Source organism: Dromaius novaehollandiae, chromosome 9 (genome assembly GCF_036370855.1).
Source record: "Dromaius novaehollandiae isolate bDroNov1 chromosome 9, bDroNov1.hap1, whole genome shotgun sequence".
In the NCBI taxonomy this organism is placed as follows: Eukaryota; Metazoa; Chordata; class Aves; order Casuariiformes; family Dromaiidae; genus Dromaius; species Dromaius novaehollandiae.
In genome coordinates this window covers 21923684-21943287 of record NC_088106.1, presented here as the reverse complement: position 1 = coordinate 21943287, position 19604 = coordinate 21923684, and the positions used below count along the sequence as shown (strand labels likewise).

Here is a 19604-nt window from a genome sequence, read left to right as displayed (position 1 = left end):
TTTCTGTGGAGAAAAACGCTGAGATTTATTTTCTAAAACTCTGACCTCTCAGCAGTTTGGCTAGATGCATGACTAGAGTCCTAAAATTCAACAGCAGAGAGATACTGTGGAGACTGAATGCACACACTCCACATAAAGTTAGAGTGGGAGATGAGGTCAGCATCTTTTATGCATTCAGAAAGGGTCATATACCACAAGACTGCCATTTTGTCAATCATAAGTTGTAAGTAGTCAGTGCCTTTGCCGTATTCGGTCTGGGACTGTGTTGGACGTTCCTAGGAGGTGTGCCTGCCTAGCAGACTTAAACCTGGTCTCTGTGTCAGCACAACCTAATAAGGTTATGGGCTGTGACGAGCATGTTGCATGCACCTGGAAATGGGAGAAAGGCAGGCGTGGAATGAGCTTACCTGCTGCTCTACATGAAAGCAGAATTACTTTTATATTATCTTGATAAAACTAGTCATCAACCTCTGTACAGCAGAAAATCAACATAGTCTGTAGACTTGGAAGTCAGGTTTTTTTCCACATGCCTTTTCATTTATTTTCTGTCCCTTATGATTGCCTCTGGGGGATATTCCTGATATTGTCATATTGTTCCTCTGTGCTTGGTTCTCTGTAGCCTGCTGTTGGAGCTTGACTTATATTTGACTTTGGAACTCTTCAGGTAGGCTTATTTTTTTCCTAGTCTATGGTACCTACTCTACCAGGAGTCATGGTCTATGACTAGACTCTTAGATTACTTAGTAATAACCAATAACAATAGCTGGCCCACGGTGAACGGGTTTGCATATTCCCTGTTGGCTTTTAATCTTAATGAAAAAGTATTTCAATGCTGAAGAAGGAAAAGGTCTTTGGTAAACTAGCAGAGAAGATGAGCTTAAAATTCAGCTTCCTCTTACCTTGAATGCAATCCACTTTGTCTTAACTAACACTTAATTTGAATTTATTGGCTGATTGTATACTTGGGGGAGCTAACTAGGGCAATCTAGCACAAGTCAGGCCTTACAATTTTTTTCTATAATATAGACATACCTAAAAATTAAGGAAAGGGCAGCAGAAATGTACTGCTCAACTATTTAAGGAAACTTTATCTCTATTAAGAAGTGACTCCAGCTGTTTTTTGAAGGCAGAAGTGAGTAAAGATTTTCACATAAGATCTACTGGTATCCGATTGTCAGCAGATTTCTTCTGTCCCTGTTTGCAATTAGTTGACAAAGAAATGTTTGTCTGAAGGAGGAACAGGACTAAATAGCTGGCAGGGGAAAAAATCAATAAAAATACAAAATAATGCAAAAAATGCTTGGGCTACCCTTGAAATTCTATTTATATCTTATTTATATTAGGCTGCACTTTTTATTTAGCACACTAATATATTTTAAGAAGAATTAAATTGGTAGCTGGTGTCTTTGTTTTCTTTGAAAATATGTAAAATGGACTAAACCATCAGCATGATTTAACACTTGACTTCCTGGCTGTACGTTCTGAACTTCTCTGAACCAAAGTTATTTTGCTTGGTTCTTGCCTCAAATGTTTTCATTGAGCAAGAGAAATAAAATAAATGATATCACTTTTCAGTGTCAGAAGAGTGAAACCTTGCTCTTGGTTCATGAAATTGTTTGCATTGTGATTAGTTACAACTCCTTAACAACAGGTAAAGAAGATAAGATTTCTTTGTCACAAATTTCTCTTTCTCAGCCAGGCAAAGGATTTCACTGCCAGAAATTGGCTTACTCCACCTATGTGGAGATAAATGGGGGTACTTATGGCAAGAAGACTGAAGCACTGTGCCATTGAAGAGTGCCGTGTCAAAAGCTAAGAGACTTAGGAAATTTTAGGAAAACAAAAATCCTGGTGCTCATTGTCCAAATTTCTCTCTCTCTCTCTCTCTTTTTTTCCCCCCTTCTCCTTCAATAATGTAGCCAAGTCGTAAGTCCTCAGACTTTGTTTCTGGTCTTAGATATGGAACTTGAACTTCTTGAACTAATTCAGATTATTAGTGTAGAGACAGGATCAGATTTTCAGATGGTTTAAATAAGCCTAGCTCCATTTACTGTTATGAATTTATACAAACTTGCAATAGCCCAAAGTAGTCAAATCCTAGCCCGCAGTTGTCAAATCCTAGTCTTGGAAGTCAAAAGGATCGACTATATCGGTAAGCAGAGAGGTCTGGGAACAAATTTAGGCTTTGTGCAAAGCTAGAGGTAAGACTAATTTACTCATATTATGCAACTGCTAAGGACTAAGCAAAGTTTGTTTGTTTGTTTAACACAGGCATCTGGACTGTCCCAGTAACAGGACGGTCTCAGCTCTGTAAAGGACACTTTTATCTTCCTTTGTTTTCAATGGGAGTAGAGCGTAGACAGCACACAGCGTGAAAAAGCACTGCTTAAGTTTGTCAGCTTGAAAGAACTTCCACAGAGATCAAATTAGATTTTAAATATCTTGTTTTTTATTTGCCAAAATAATAATTCAAAATTTTAATTTTGAATTAAATGGTCCCAAATGAAAACATGTGTGAAATTAAGGGCTAAATTAAGACAAATAACAGTTGGAAGCTGAGTACATTCTGTCTGTGTGTGACCAGCCAATAAACCCCTGCAATGGAAGAAGGCTCCGAGGAGATGGGCAAGGGCGATGTGCCCGTGAAGCTCAGGGCATAACGCAGGCTGTGACTGCGCACAGCTGTGGCACAGAAAGCTGACTTCATCTCAACACAAAGAGGACTGGAGGGTGGCTTCTGTTGTAGATTAACAGCTATGTCCATTGAGTGGATGAACTGACTACACTGCAGCTGAGTGGACCAACTGATGGTGTAAATGTTTGTCCCATAGTTCATCAAAGAAGTCCCTGAGTTAGCCAGACCAGCATGGGGGGGACGATATATGTGGTTCAGCCCAGCATAGTGTATAAAAGCGGAACAACTAACAAAAGAATTTTGCGGAATGCAACGGCGTTGAGCTCGTTGCAACCCCCCTACTCCTTCCCAGAGACTGGGGACGCCCAGCATCGCGATGGTGATTGTATTATAGAGACTGGTAAAGGGAATCACATTTTGCATTTAAAAATGTTCAGCAGCACAGAAAGAAGTAAGTGAATCCAGAACTTTGTGTGTTAATTATAAAATAAATATAACTCTGCTTCTTTGGGAAGCAGAAAAGTGCATATTTCAATTTTTAACGAGTGAGTCACTTGATCTCTCTCCTTAGAAGCTGGTTTCATCTAAGATGATCAAATAATATTGACTATACCGTAAACACATCTCTTCAGGTGGTAAGCAATTTGTGTGAATTAATTCTAAGTGTATGTTTACCTTTAGAAATGCTCCTCCAGTCTACAGGTTTCCTCATTCTTGATCAGAGAAGGTCAAGTTATTTGAAACTATGCTGATGTATTATCTAAATGGGATTTTGCTTTTCCGACCATATGTAGAATCATCTGAGCATCTTTTAGTAGTATGAACATGTTTCTGTTCTCGTCTTCCCAAAGGGAGAAATCTGTGATGGGAAGTGTCTTAGTTGTGTTTGTTCTTGTTAAATACACGTCACTATGCATTTATGTTAGAGCAGGAATAATGGAAAAAGCGGTCAAAATAGGAGGTGTCATGATCCTTGGTTCCTGGGGGAATTTACTTCTTTGTTTCCGACTGTCCCTGACAGACTTCTGTCTCCAAGAAGATGAACTGTAACCTTTACTGCAGAGAGCTCCATCATGCCCAAGGAACAAAGATGTTGACCACAGTCTTTCTTACACAATTAAGTAATCTTTTAGACATTCTGACAATAAACTGTGGACGGTCTGAAGGTAGGTACTGAGACTTTAAGACCTCTGATGATGCAGTGCATGTGTCTCCTCACAGTTAAATGCCAGGCTAGTTAATGTGTACATGCATGCACACAGATAGATGATGGTATAACACTGAAATACCATGATTTGTAAACTCTTATTGCTCACTAAGTGCCAATGTATTTTCCAGTGTGCCAGCAGTTCACAAACGTATACACATAATATGCCATTGCCACAAAAGAATTGATGTAGCTGTTCAGAAATTAGTGCAATTCTTATTGAAGGTGGGAGCACCAAATTTAGTTTAAAACAGCAACCATTTAAGGAAAAAAAAAGGGTGGGAGCATAGGTCAAAAATACGTGCTTATAGGCTATGCAAGATAACAAATGTAGCTATTCCAAAATTAAGGTAATTTTTCCAAAGTGTTATTTCCTGGACATTGTCTTTCCTTCATCACTGCATATAAGCTTGTTTTCATAAGTAGCAGCTACTGTACATGCAGACACTGAGGTGGGATCGCTATGTTTTCTTAGTAAGATCTTTTTTTTTTTCCTTCTCTTATAGGTCTGTCTGTTTAAAGTACTGTCAAACGTAAAACACCCTGAGATATCTCTTCCCAGATCTGTGCCTTTAAAAGTGGGTTGATAGGCCCCATTTAGGTTCTTGAATAAGCAGGCTTTTTGTAATGAGAAAGGCTGTTGATATGAGTGAGCATTTATAGGAGATAGCCTGAAACGGGGGACTGGCTACCGATAAACAGTTGTAGGGCTTTAAGTCTTCTAATGCCCTTTGATTTATCGTTTTAAGCAATGTGGAGGTGTTTGGTTGAACAGTTTGTTTTTGCTTTGTTCTAAAATAGTAATAGTATAGTGGGACTTTTTTTTGAGGTAGTTCAAGTAAGAAATGTCACTTAGCAGCTCCCTTTATGTTGTTGGATATCTAAAGAGAGCAGAGTGCAGGAGCCAGGCTTTCTTGCCCCCTGGTTGAACTCTGAGCCAACACTTTCCTATATGATGCAATAAAATAACTTTTCCTTGTGTTGTGCAAGTAATACAGCATTTCCCCCCCTTTCAGCCCACCACGTATGTTTGCATCAAGTTAATCTTTCTTGTCTGTAAATAAAAATGAGTATATGTACCATGTGAGAATTTGTATGTGGCCCTTTGATGTGAACGAAAGGCTGCTTTCCCATGCCTAGTCATCCGTCTCCTATGTAAATAGTTCTGATTGCCAAAATGTTACTGTTGAATTTTATAAGTCATTTGTGAGCAGAGGGAGAATGCATGCTTACAGCAGAATGTTTTCCCATCATATTCATTTGACATGACTTTTAAAGGAAATATTCAAAAGTATGGTTTTAAAAAAAAAGTAGAAAATCATAAATGCAATTAAAACCTTGTAAATACGCTTTTTAATGTGATAATACGTTATATTAAACTGAGTGCACAAAATCTCACTAGCTAAGACCTTCCTTTTTTGGCTCAGAATATAGTAAGTTTTAGTTGGATCTTGGTGCAGCTTGGAGTATGTCATGCTAGATAAATTGAACAATTTGGTGTGTTTCAAGCTCCGTCCAGGATTATTTATTTGAGCAAAATTTCCTTTAATCAGGCTTCTGCATACATTCCACATTGAACACCTGTCTACAAGTGAGCACAACTTTACTCTAATGTTCTCTATTCTTCTTCTGCTGAGAAGTCTGTAATCAGCAGAAGGAAAATGAATCTAAAATATAACATAAATGAAATTCCAGGGGCTAAAATCTGTCTGATGACAGGGCTGTCAAAATACTTTGACTAATGAATTCAAAATGCTTCCCCTCCAAAACAGTGACCAGAAACAAATTCCTCCACTTGACTCTACTTCTTGAATTTGTGTTTGGAGTGATGGCTCCAGGTACTTCTCCTGTCAATAGTTTTCCAGTCCAAAACCCTTTGAACTTCCAAAATATTTTGAGATGTGAACCCAGACCTAATGTTTCCAGTATGTAGGCCACTTTGGCATTTTTTTTTTTTTTAAATATATTGTTCCCTACCTCTCTGTCCATTCTGAGTGGAGACCACTTTTCTTTGCTACTTGCTTTCATGATCTTCCAAGTTGGGAGCTGAAACAGATTAGCAGCTTCCAGGAAGCCCTGAGCATGGCAAAACTTTAATAATCTAATTCTGACTACAGCAAGAAAGTTCTGGATATTCAAATTAGTGCTAGTGTAGAATGGTATCCACTTCACTTAGCAGCAAAGTGGCTTTGGATACTGTGAAGGAATATGACCTTGTAGGGCTCTCCACCGTGAGTGGAGCAGCAAATCTTCCCACTTCTGCTGTTGCCTGGCTCTCCCTTGTTAGTGGATACTGTAAATCGTTGACCAAATGACTCCAGATGTGTGCCTTCATTGCAGCAGCAGCACCCCAAGCCAATCTGATTGCTCAGATATCTTCTTTCTAATGAGGGGCTGGTATGGTGCCAACGAATGCCGCCTCCGAGATCCATTCTCTCCAGGCACAGGGAGCAGTGTCGTGTTTCCTGTGCTGTTCGTATACATTCCTTCAATATTAGAAAATGCTGCTGAACTTTGTGCCCAGTTGTGCTTCTTGTCAAGAAACCAGGCTGTTTTTTTGGATCCCCTTTTCTGATATTCCTTCCCATAATGAATTGTGTCGAAAGGACTTATTTATTCTGCATAGATAAGGCCTGACTGCAGCATCAGGAAATTTTAGCAATGTTTTGTTTTCTATCCTGTTTTATATCTAAATTGACTAAAGCATAGAGAAATCAGATTAAGCGACTTCCTTTAAGTCACGCAGTGAGCAGCTCACTTCAGATAGGATCCCAGGAGGATACTTGTGGTTCCCAGCCCTCTTCTGTAACCTCCAGACCACATTGTCTCCCTAATGCACAGTGCAATGAATTCAGTCTGAACATTAAATTACAGCTTTGGCAATGTAGTAAGAGTTCCCTGGGCTCCCATATTTGCTGTAACTTGAACTTTCCAGATGAGTTTCTCATTGTGGTTTCTATAGTCTTCTCTCTTGACCGTGCCCCTCACAGTGGGGCATAGTATATCCAGAGAGATTTTCAAGGCCACGGCAACACACTTGCCAGTTCTCATGTTAGCTACCCATCCAAGTAAAATCTCTGTTCTTCGGTATTCATCGAGGATGGCAAGACACCATAGTGACTTACTCCACTTATCCTGGCTTTGTCAATCATCAGTCACTCCACATAGGTGAATTTATGGTTGATTGTGGCCCTCAAAGTAAAGTTTTATGTGAGCCCTTCTAGTGGGGACCTTTGAAAACTTGCTGTGGAGAAGGAGGTAGTGAGAGAGAAACTTAAGACCAGAAGAAGGTCTCTTGAGTGAGACTTTGCAAGTAAGTGCAAAATGTCTTTGGATATCTCTGTGGCTCTACAATTCTTCCCATTACATGTAATAAGCATTAGGTGGGAAAATGGCTCTGCAGATTACCTGGAGTCGATACCTCACTTCGTATCCATACAGGCCTCTCAGGGAAGGCTTCCCTCAACACACTGCTTCGTGGTCCCCTCTTGTGAACTGGCAAGGGCTGGAAAATGCAACCACTGTGTGTTCTCTGTACATCCTGATTTTAAAACTCATTTTCAGAAGCAGAAGAGGAACACTGCAGACTGGATTTTCAAATGTTCTGAATCTCACAGACCACTGAAAAAGGTGCTGGGCTTTGTATGATCTTGTCTCTTGGCTCCTACACAGTAAGAGTTATGTTCAAAACTTAATGGCTGTGTGTAAGCAGGGCAGGTTCAAATACACATGTGTGAAAACTGGAACTGCCCTACTGCAAAATGGAATGAGGTACCAACTACGCACTGCTTATGTAAAAGTCTTCAGAACTGTTTTTCCACTTCTGAAATAAAATGACTATAGAGCTAATGTACAGAATAGCAAAAAAACGGAAAAGCAATTAAATCAGTATTATTCTGTTGTGGTCTTACGAAGTGCACGTGGAACGTCTCTAAAAGAGGATTCCTGAACTATAAACTAGTCTGCTTGCTGGGGCAGTGGTGCAGCTGTCAGTTAGTCACATACCACACAGGCTGATCTGATGGTTCGTGGGCAGGTCTCTAGCTGGAGGCCTGTGGCACAGAGGTCTTGCGGGCACCTTTGGCGAGTTATGCAGCTGCTCTGGGCTTGTTCACCCTGCTGTAAAGCGGAGCTCCCTGACCTCTGGGGCACCATGCCTATGTAGTATTTGCATCTTGTAGTAGTGGGAGGGAGGAGAAAGGCTCAAAAATGCCTCGGATGGTAATATCAAATGTGGGATAATTTCAAATGTCAGAATCATAGAGTAATTTAGATTGGATGGCCTCTGGAGGCCATGTGGTCCAACCTCCTGCTCAAAGCAAGGCCAGCCTCAGAGCTAGAGCTTTAATTTTTTTGGTCAAAGACCTTGGTGTCTCCCCTACCTTTCTGCTCTAAGAACATAATGACAGCTGTTTTCTTAAATGACAAGAACTGTTTCCATAATCCTTTCCAAAGCATTGTGAGTTAATGGGTGGTTCTGGTGTGAGAAGCAGCAATGCTGTGCTTTTTTGGAGGGCCTCGTGGTGCTCCTGCTGGCTTCTGTGTGCCCCCTTGTTCAGAAGTACGAGATGCTGGTCAATAGTGGTTAGTCCTCGAATGCAGGGCTGTGGGCTGGGTAGGCACCACTCAGCTCCTCGGAGGCTTGAGCCCCATGTGGTGCAAGAGGCTGTACCTGGAAAATGGGAAGGCGAGGTATTAATCAACATGTAATTACCTTATTCACTTGCCACTAAAAAGACTGGTATCCCTATCTTTGTCTTGTATTCCTATTAAAGCAGAGGAAATTTCAGCAGGAAACCAACTCAAGTAATGAACATGTTTTTACAGTTTACAAGCAGTTTTATGGCCCTGAGCATGGCTTATAAGAATGATCAGGGCTGTTGATGATGAGCTTTGCAACTTGCAACCTGCAAATAACATAGATCTACATTTAGATACTGTGTCTTCTGGAGGTGATCAATGTGTGCAACCAGATAAGCTAAGACAGGTCGGTTGTTGTTGGTTTTTTTTTTTTTTTTTTTTTTTGGTACATAGTTTATCTCAGCTAGTTGGTCATAGAAGAAATATATCTGCAGTTAAACTTCATTGAGATGAAAGATGACACTGGGGCCAGATTCTGCTCTCCACTGTATTGGAGAAAACCTGTTGCAGCCTCATTGATTTCTTACAGAAATCTGTGGAGTGGAATAGAAATGGCCCACCATGCAAGGCCATATTGCAAGAACCTCCCCTTTCCTCGGTAAAAAGCGAATCAGGTTCCTTCAGACTTACCCCAGAAGGATAATGGAATTTGGCCTGTCTTTCTGTTATTCTAATTGGTAGTTTATTCAGTCTAAGTGGTGAAGTTTACATTTTTAGCAGATTGCATTTTCTAACTTCTTCATGACCAAATATGATGAAAGAATCATCTTCCTCTCTTTTTTTGCCCCTTTTAGGGGGTGGTTGAGATGCTGTGCCTAAAAAGTCACACGAAATCTAGTTCAGCTCTTTATTATGAAACTAGGAGGAAAATTATCTTCAGGCTAAATGGGACTAACTTACTTCATCATACGATGACAAATCCTTTCCCTGATGTGGCACCATTTTGTACTCTTAGTCTGATATCTCCTTAGCTTCCCTTCTCTTGTTCTGCTTTCCTTTCATATCGTCTGACTAATAGAAATTATAAAGACATATCAGAATGAAACAAAAATATAACTGCGGCTAATAATATCCCCAAATGCTCCTGACGCGCAAACTGGGAGCCAGAATTAATCCTTTTATGCCAAGACCAGAAGTTCCCACACAGAGTGCTAAGGATCATTTCTGTATCTCTGATGTCGCACCACAAATATCCATTTTGTGCAGTCTGTGTAATTAACGCATTCCTTTATTGAACAGTATCTCTTTCTCCCATCCATTAGCTCAGGAGTGGCAACGAGGCAGAGCAGACTCTACAAGCTTGTTTGGCTCCTGTGGTCTCATGTTTGCCAACTGCTGACCCACTTGGCTTGTGTGTAGGGTACCAGGGATCACAGGGGTCTCCCGGCCAAGTGTTAGTCAGCTTCTAAGATCAGACAAGATCTAGAGAATCCTGCCCAATGTGGATGAGGCCTTCCATAGCTTGATGCCCACAAATATACCTTTTAGATTTATCTTCATTTAAATTTAGTCCCTATTAAACCATAGAAAACTATGTTATAACCTGAGTATAATGTGCTATAAATCATGATTTAAAACAACAACAACAAACCAAAAAAATATTTTCCTGACTTCTGTAGTTGGAAAAATGGACAAAATTTCAGGATTTATCTGCTATATTTTGGGGCTTTATTTGTTTTCTTTTAACTGGTCAACACTATCAACTAATAAAAGATGTCATGTCTTCCCAGACTTTCTAACTAACAGCACATCAACAATATTGGTACTGAAGCCATATGATTGTCCTTATTATAGTCTTCAGCATATCATTACAGACTTTTATAGAGTGTGCTACCTTATCAAAGCTACTCTTTACCAAAATTAACATGCTTCACCAAGAGCAAGGCATTTTGGTGGAAATATCAGTTTCTTGAACCGCTCTTTTCAGTTCCAGTGTGTATACTTCAAGGAGACAGAAGTTGTACCATTTAGTCATAGAGAGCACAATGTGAGCTTATCTGTTAATTAGCTGCTAGATTTGCTTTCAGTAATTTACATGTAATTTGAATGTTAGGTAGCAGGAGCAGAACCAATATTTATTGGATCCTAAGCAATTGGACAGTGAAATAATGAAATGGAAACATTTTCTGATCCACAGCTCCAGCCCTTCCCTGCCGCAAAGCTGAAAGATAGGTAAAGTTATACTAATGGAGAACTTCTCATTTCAAAGGCCGAGCAGGCTAAGCCATGGCACAGAAATGGGTTCAGTCAAACTGGCAGCAGATAATTTTGGAGGTAGAAGAAAAGCCTTGTAGTATCCCTAGCAATTCTTTGTGTACATATAAATAAGCGCGATCATCAGAGAATACATGCATCTATCCACTGTTTTAGTTCAGGCCCATCTCCAGCTTGAGATCCCAAGTGAAGCATTATCGTAACTTGAATCATTATTTCCTGGAGGGTGCACGTTTCACACACTGTCCTGCTGGGGCCTGGAATGCCGGAGGCTTGCGTCACCGCAGAGATCGCACTGTTATATAAGTGATATCCTAAGGAAAGGCCGTAGCAACAACATATTCCTCTTGGGGAAGATGTCTGTGAAAGCCTGACTGTGACCTAGAAAAGCTGCTGATAGAAGGAGTTGCTCTCAATGAGTCTTCATCAAATCAGGAATCGGAATGCTGATAAAGTTTTACAGGAGAGCTAAGATCACAAGAATACAGCAAAGGTGGGGTACTAATCTTTATTAAAGAAAAAAAAAAAAAAGCCTTTGGCTCTTTAGCCAAGGCAAGGCTTGATCTCTGGATCTGTGAGTTCTTACAAAATCAACAGAACCAGAGCTTTGCCAAAGAGGTCAATATAAGTCACTGCTATTGAGCAGTTAGAGTAAAATATTGTAGCAGATCTCAACTCAGTAACAGAACTGATCTGAGAAAGATAAGGGAAAATGCATGCAAAGTTTATTGAATCTTACTTATAAATTTTTCCCCAAATTTTGAAATTTGGAAAAAATACAGGCTGTTCTAGCAAGCATGAATCAAGACTTCAGTCTGGAATTCAGTAGCACGTCAGGCTCCTTCCATAGAGGAATACATTATTCTGTAAGTTAGGAAATAGAGGTGCAGCAAGCTTGTAATAACTGTGCAATGACATGGTGCAGTACGGAGATGTACGTATTTATTTTCGTTGTGAACTTACATTGATCCAAGGAAGCTGTATATGTTAAAAATCCTCTCTCTTATTACAGCATCTATATTGCCTTCCCTGCTCCTTAAGATATCATGTATTGTTCATACTGAGGGAAAACTGTCTTTGCCCATGCTGGTTAAGGTTCTTCCTTCCTTGTATGTTTTTAACTTGAATTTATATTGTTTCTAGAGATATAATTGTGCTAGGAGGACCAAGCTTAGTATGATCTGCAATAAATCTGAAGAAATTCTTTATTCTCCATTTTTATCTAGGCGAATTTTTAAAGGCAAATTGAAAATTACCTTCAAGTGGGTCCCAGTTTCCCAGCTCTCCTATCCTCCTTTTTTGATTGGGGTCAGCACCTGCTCCTGTAGTCTTTCTCTATGAAGTTCTTGTTGTTAAGTCTGTCTTTCTCGCCTCTAATAACAATAACTGGGGTTATTGCTTGCATATTGCTGCAATTCCAGACCTGTAGTTCAGAGAGACCTACTTCTTAATCCACCTTGCATGTCCATAACTTCATCTCTGCAGCTTGTTCTATGACTTACCTTTTTCAAGTCTCGAAGGTATCTTGAGAGACCTACTTCTTAATCCACCTTGCATGTCCATAACTTCATCTCTGCAGCTTGTTCTATGACTTACCTTTTTCAAGTCTCGAAGGTATCTTGATAGTGTCTCTCATCTAATGCGATATGGGATATACAAAACAACAGAGAACTATTCGAAGCTTTTTGTGGGGTGGGGGGGGCTAAAACTTTCTGCAGATTTAATAACTGTTTGGCATCTTAAGTCCTGGGTAGATAACTAAATGAAAGAGTTCATACGCATGTTGTTTTGAGACATAATTTGAAATCTTCTAATACAAAGCAAACAAATAGCTTTCTTGCTTTTTCTTTCTGTTATTTGAAAATCCTTTTTGGCACAGTGTATACATAGTTCTTTTGGCCAAATAGCAGTGCAGCTGAAAAAATTGTCACAAAGTTCAGCAAAGGGAAAGTGAGAGCCAGGGCTGAGTCATTGCATGTATTGGAGCGGAGATGAGGAAGAATTGGACTGTACTGACAGATTCAGAAAATGCTGAGGAAGAATCTATCCCAGAGGACACTGGCAAGATATCAAGAAACAAAACAAGAAACAAAATAAACCACGGCTCCACAAAGGGATGGAAACCACCCCCCACAAAGTCAGCCAAAGAACTTTCCATCACAACATCAACGTCAGTCCAACTCTCTCCAGTTTTCCCAAGATGAAGTGACCACAGCACCGACACTTGTAGCAGTTCATTTAAAATATTGATCCAGCAGATATTTAATGCTGGAGCGGCAGTGGTGAAATGTCACATGTGTCAAGGAGCACCATGGCAGGGTGCCTGGGAAGGAGAGCAGGGGGTGACCTCTGTGACAAGGGTCCGGTTGCACAGCACCTGACCAGATCCAGTGAGAGTAACCAGGTTCAGCCAAGAGTCCAGTGATCACCAGGCAAGTCCATGGTAACAAGGCAGATCAAGCAAGCAAGTCAAGTTAAGAAGGCAAGTCAAGGTTCAGCAAGGTACAATGTCAGGTACAGCATACCTATGTTGTACCTCAGAGACGGACCAAACTTATGTGCTCAAATGCAGCTCTCAGTCCAATGGGTGAAGAGCCTAAATGAGACTTCTCACAGCATTGAACCTCACAGCTTCACTGTTTTTGTGGAAATCTGATCCAAGGTTATACAGCTGTGCAGCATGAGAGCAGATTTTGGATGCAAGCAAACATGCCCTTACAATGGGGAGGAAGAGGCTGCAGGAGAGGATCACAGGGGAAGGTGGCTGCAGACTGGGCAGGGCAGTTAGAGCCTGTTGGTTCACTCTGGACCCTGAGAGTAGAGCAGGAGAGGGAGGGTGGGTGTAATGGGGCCAGCAACAGACCCAGGACTGCAGGTAGGGGTGTGCCCAGAGTAGCTGGAGGAGGTGCAAGAACCTGTTCTGGTCCCACTTCCAGTTCTGTCGCTCAGGATCTGGTCCATGGTTGCCAGTGGAAGTAAACAGGACCTGTGCTTCTGAGAAAATGAGGTAAGACCAGAAAGTGTTTTCTTTTCTTTTTTTTTTTTTTTCCTTTCTTATATTTTTTAACCAAGCACAGCCACAGGAAAGTTGATCTTGGACAGCGTTGCCTGTGGTGACAAGTCAGCCAGCTTCAGAGAGGTAGCACACCAGAGAGAGGTTAATCAAAGCAGACCTTCACTTCCTGCTGTTCTTTCAAAATCCTACTATATTATTACTTCTCTAAAAAAAAGGAGAGGTTAGTGACCATCTTCACAGCCAGTTGCTTCATTTTAGAGGTAGAGTCAGCTATAGCAATGCTAGATTTCAAGACATCAGTGTTTCATGTACTCAATGGAAAGGGGTAAGTTGTTGCCTTGAGAAATCTCAAGCTTTATTTCCATAATGCCCTGCATGGATTCACAAGATATTGTGGCTTTTTGGCCCCCTGTGTCCTTGTAAGTATTCATGCCAGGGGGCAGAAAGATAATAGTCACACCTAGTTAGCTACCTGTCTTAGTAGAACTATCTCAGTGTCTTCAAAGGAAGGCAGAATAAATCCTCTAGTAGATGGTTGCAATACAGTTTTATCCACAGAACAAGTTCCTTTCTTATCCATTAATTTTTGCATCACTTTCTTTTGCTTAAAAAAAACCTTTTTTTTCTATACTGTGCACTGTATATTTTTCAAATTTTATGCCTGAGAGTCAGTTATCAATGAACTTATGGAACTGTCTCATGTTTAGGTCCTTTTCCAATTCACATGTGACTTAAAGTACTTGCTAGGATATTCTTGGCTATGTCGGTAGATAACTGATGTGACTGAGTGCCATTCTCTCATGCTCTGGACAAAGTAAATTAACAAGCAAAGAAGATATTAGGCCTTAGGACTTGATAGGAGTGGAGAGAATTTACCTTAATGTGGATGTTTTCTGATAATCATGTGCTTCTGAATCACTGCCTGTGATTCATGTGGAAGACTGTGGCTTTTCTGGTTTCTATTTTATTTACTGTTATTGTGCAGCTAAGCCAGGATTTTTCTAATGGATTTTTTTTTTGATTCAGGCAAGTCAAGAGCAATGTCTTTGCTAAGCACTTCAATTTTTATGTTTACACTTCAAGGTGTCTTTAAATTAAGCTTTAAAAAAATCTGCCTTTCTGAATTTTAGTGTCAGTCTGCTAGATTGAATGTTCCTTTGTTTTTTTTTTTCTTTCACCTGGTGGTTTCTTCCTCAAGGATATTGAAGTTGGCTATATGGTGGTAACTGTTCATTAGCAGCTCCACTATAGCTGCTTCTTCAGCTGAGCCAAGCCAAGCTCATGAGTTTTCAGGACAAGGGTCAGAACATCCTCTCCCCTGTGTGCTCCAGAACGAGTTGTTCCAAGAAACCATCCTCTAAGGGTCAAACTTTCTGACATAAGACGAGTTTAGAAGCAAGCACTGGAAATCCTACTTTGTCATTTTATTAGATTTTGTTGTCCTTTTCATCTCCCAGCATTTTGTGCTCTGTAGTTTTCTTAGTAGAGGTCAGTGGCATGCAACTCTCATAGGGTGTTGTAATTTACTGAAAACCGAAATCTGTGGGTTTTGTTGTGTGGTCCTGGCTGCAGAAAACTGTGGTAAGATTCCCTGAATCACTTTGAAATGTCCCTTATCTCTATAATCCCAATTATCCTTTTGGCTTCTAATGAGGAGATCCACAAAGAATAACTATAGCTAAGTGAGTGCAGAGGTTCCCTTGCTCTCTAGTCAGTAGAGACAGGGGGGCTTTTCCAGGAGGTAACTGCATGGCTAAGGTAGATTCCTCTAGAACAGGCTCTTTCTCTCTCTTTTGTCCATAGAAGGAGATTAATATTGACTTGAAGAGATTCATGCCACCGTAGTGGTGCTTTTCTTTGTTATGCTCAGATTGTGGTTCTTCATGTAATAGTCCTCCTGTGGGTGTGAGGTTTCACAACCTCTTAAGAGCTCCAAAACATTTTGCCCCAACCACTTCCTCATATATCAGAGCAATAAGGGACTGTCTGTGAGGCCTTGGAGGAGAGAGGAAAGGATCTAGAATACTGGAAAAGGGTAGGCATGAAATCCTACCTCAAAGAAGATGAAAAGGAAAAGGAGGAACTGTCAACCATGCCCCTGTATTTGGAATACCTTAGAAGTGGCATGTCCTGTCACTAGTGAGAACTCAGTAAGTTTTTTGATACTGCATGTGGCAACTTTCAGGAATATAATGAACTACTTAGTACTTCCTTGCATACATCTCAGTTGCATGCTGTGAATATGATACAAGTCAGTGGATATTAACTGTATTTAACTCCATCACAGTAATTCTCACTATGACATCTTTCAATATATCTAAATGATGAAACATGATCGAATTACAAAACAAAGCCAGAAACTGTAATTTTTATAGAAAAATCAAGCTATTTAAAGTTGTTAGCACACTATCTTTGATTGTTATTTGAATTTTGTTTTCTTTTCAGTTTGATTTAAAACAATTAGGATAATGAAAAGAGGTTCTGACTGCTGTCTTCAGCTACCTAATGGGAGGGTATAGAGAGGACAGAGCAGACTCTTCTCCAAGCTGCATGGTGAAAAGACAAGAGGAAACGTACTCAAGTTGCAACAAAGAAAATTCCAATTAGACATTAGGAAAAAATTTTTTCACAACAAGCATGGTCAAATGCTGAGACAGATTGCCAGTGTGGCTTTGAATTATCCATCCACAGGGATATACAAAACTTAAAAAGGCAAGGCCCTGTGCAACCCTATCTAAGCTGGTCCTGCTTTGTGCAGGAGGTTGGACCAGAGACCTCCAGAGGTGTCTTCAAGCAAACTCCCTCTCTGATCCTGCAGACACAGTGCCAGGGTGATGTCTGAGGTGGCTTGGACACTGGAAATGGTCAGTCCGTGGCACCACTGTATTTCATAAGCAGTACTTTATATTGCCCTACCATTATTACTTACACAGCTAAATTTATTCTCAGCACTGTTAAAGCCACCACTTTAATCAACCGCTACCTCAAAGAGAGCTCAGAGTGCCCTGATAGCTGTGGCTGTAGCAGCACAGGGGAGGGAGGGTGATCCTCCAGGCAGGCTTGTTCCAAGCCACAGTACAGCAACAGTTGAAACTCCCCCTTCCACCATGGCTAGTGGGCAGCCGGTTTGAATACTGGAGCAGGGCAGCTTGCATAGTGAGTAGGCAGCTCCACTTTCTGAAAGCTGAACTGAATTTCTGTTTTATGGAGACATCTAAAATCACACTAACTTGAAGAGACTAACAGCTGTAATAGCAATCCTATCCTTTTACCTGAAGGAGCTGACATTGCTTAACCTTGACTTTGAGCATCAGCCTCTTTGCTCTCATGTAGTTGCTACTGGCTAAAGCTTTGAATAGTGTTGTCCAAAGTAAATAAGTGGGAAGATAGGGCTGGAATTGTTGGCTAACTGAAAATTGTTCAGCCCTTCCCTGCGCTGATAAAGGAGCAGGGAACAATGATGCAATAGCACTCTGTGATGGACTAGCGCTCTGAGAAGCACCCTATGCATCAGGAATGCTGTAGGAGAAACAGCAAAGCTGCTCATAACTATCTACTGAGCTGGTGTGCTGTCACCTGGGCGCTGGCTGGCAGAGCTAATCGCAACAGTGCAGACGCCAGTTCTTTATTTATTACCAAGAAGAGATCATCCTTTAATGCAAGCTCTATGCCATAGAGTCCATAACTAGATTAACAGAGTCGGTTAGATTTTGAGAGCTGTCTTGTCATGAATTTTCCTGAAAATCTTGTCAAGTTTACTTGTTAGTTGACTTGTTGTCAACTTTACTTGTCAAGTTACAGTTACCTAGACTATAAGCTTCAAGCAGTGACTTTCTGAGCAAAGTCTCTATTCTTGCTTCTATCAGTGTCAAGTGAGTGCACTGACACTCATAGGGGTGGTAAGGAGGAAAATCACACTTCTGGGGTTTCCAGAACAGAACTTCACATTTTAATTTTGAGTGGGACCCATTTCAGGGTGACTAAGAACCTATTTTTGACAGGATTGACTTACGGGTTTTTGGATTTTCATGATAGCTTGACCTGTGTGTAGCAATTGATATATTTGAACGATAATTTGAATTACATTTATTAAATTTAGTACATAATAGAATTTCCCCCACTTGGCAGAGATATCATGCATCCTGCAGTCAGGAGGAAAAGATCTCTCTCTGATACTTAAGCATTTAATGGGAAAGGGAATTAGGTCTCAGTGTCCAAGTATGAGCACAGAAGACATTGTATTTCACAGCGTGAAGTGTTGCAGATTTAGAAGCATTTTTTGGCATAAGAAAGTCCAGAGAAATCATTTTTTCAGAATTACTGGTAGTGACATATTTCATGCTCCATATGAACTTTGTGAATTTCATGTTGTTTTTATAAACCAAAGCTCTTGAGTTCTGTCTTGCAAACTGCAGAAGAGCAGGTGGAAAGCAGTGGAACCTTGACTTGAGCTGGGAGCTTCTAGACCTTGGAATCACAGTGAACTACACTTTCAGGACCCTCACTCCTTCTTGGTTACTCTAGCAGTCCTCCAAATGGATTATTTCAGAATAAGAAACCTTGGAAATTTAGGACATTAGAAGTGGGAGCTACTGGGGCTGCCATATCCACATCAAGACTTTTATCTTCATTTTCATGAGGATTTTCAGTCTCTTGGTTTCCCATCTGTGCAGCACAGACCTGCACGCAAGCTGGCAGAAGCCCGGGCATGTTTCCAATAGGTTTCCAATAGGAAGGTTTCCACTGTAGTGTCTTTAAAAAAAAAAAAAAAAAACTAAAAGCTTTAGTTTTGATGAATCAGCATTTTCCTATGGAAAACATTCATTTGGAGAATTTCCAGTCCGAATGAAATCAAGCTTCAACATATTGCAAAATCCCTCCAGAAGCTTTATTTATAAACAATTTTACTCTTCCTTGGCTTCCCTGTATAGTAAGAAAAGGAGACAGATAGAAATAATATTGTTGTAGGTATTTGTAATAGGGACGCCTGATTTTGCCCCTGCATACAGTGAACAGACTTTTTAAATATAACACCTGGAAAGGAGGTAAAATTCTTCCAGATTCCTGTGTGGACAAATGGTGAGTTTTGAGTCTTTCTTCTTGCAGTCAGAACAAAGGTCACAGAACATAAAATTAAAACAAATATTTCAGTATTTGCCTTGTAACTTGCTTGTAAAACAGAAATAAAACTAAGCACATTTTAATGAAAATGATAAATTTGATCAGACATTTTTGAATACATGTTTATGTTCAGCTTTGGTTCATTTTGACTGCATGTTTCTTCTGGCCATCTATCCTGGATCAAAACATAGCTAAGGCAGTTGGAAGAAATATGACTGTAAAGCAATGTGTACAGGAGTAGCACTCAGAGTGATAAATACAGCTTTTTTGTCTTGTGCCTTTCTGAACTGAGTAGGTGTGAAGGCAGCCATCATTTCAGGCTTATAATCATGGGATGGCAGCTAGAAACCGGTCATGCAAATTTACATCCTTACTTTCACAAGTTAGTCATTCCCTTAAAATAGGTGAATAGACCATCTCTGCAACACTCCCTAGATACGTTAAGTTTCACTGTAAGTACAGTCCCTTCCTCTCTATTGGGTTAAGAGTTTAATGCTTTTGAAAACCCCTCCTCCACCTCCTGCAGAGGGTCTTTTCCAGCCCATATCAGCTGCCTAACTGGAATTCAATTAAGTCATAGCTAATCCTTTTGCCTTAAGGTGAGGTGTTAAGTTAGGAGCAATTCAGCTGAGTTACATCAACCTGAATTAAGAATTTTTCTGTGCCCTTTTTTCATTAGTTGAAGTTCACAGGTGAACTCCATGCACAACCTCACCTGGGAAGCTTTTTCTCCTAATTAAAACTAGCTCCTGTTTCTGTCCTTCATACTG

The 19604-nt window shown here is 40.4% G+C and overlaps 1 long non-coding RNA gene across 2 annotated transcripts in view; it reads left to right on the top strand.

Annotated features, from left to right (window-relative positions):
* The first annotated feature begins 402 nt into the window (after nucleotides 1-402).
* LOC112988872 (uncharacterized) overlaps nucleotides 403-19604 on the top strand; it is a 79197-nt gene continuing 59995 nt past the window's right edge. The window contains exons 1-3 of one of the 2 annotated variants that reach the window (XR_003260646.2): nucleotides 403-664; nucleotides 3657-3801; nucleotides 4349-4542. This is a non-coding gene — a long non-coding RNA (uncharacterized LOC112988872). Of the gene's footprint in view, nucleotides 665-3656; nucleotides 3802-4348; nucleotides 4543-19604 lie in introns of those variants that run through there. The other variant, XR_003260647.2, reaches the window with a different exon arrangement.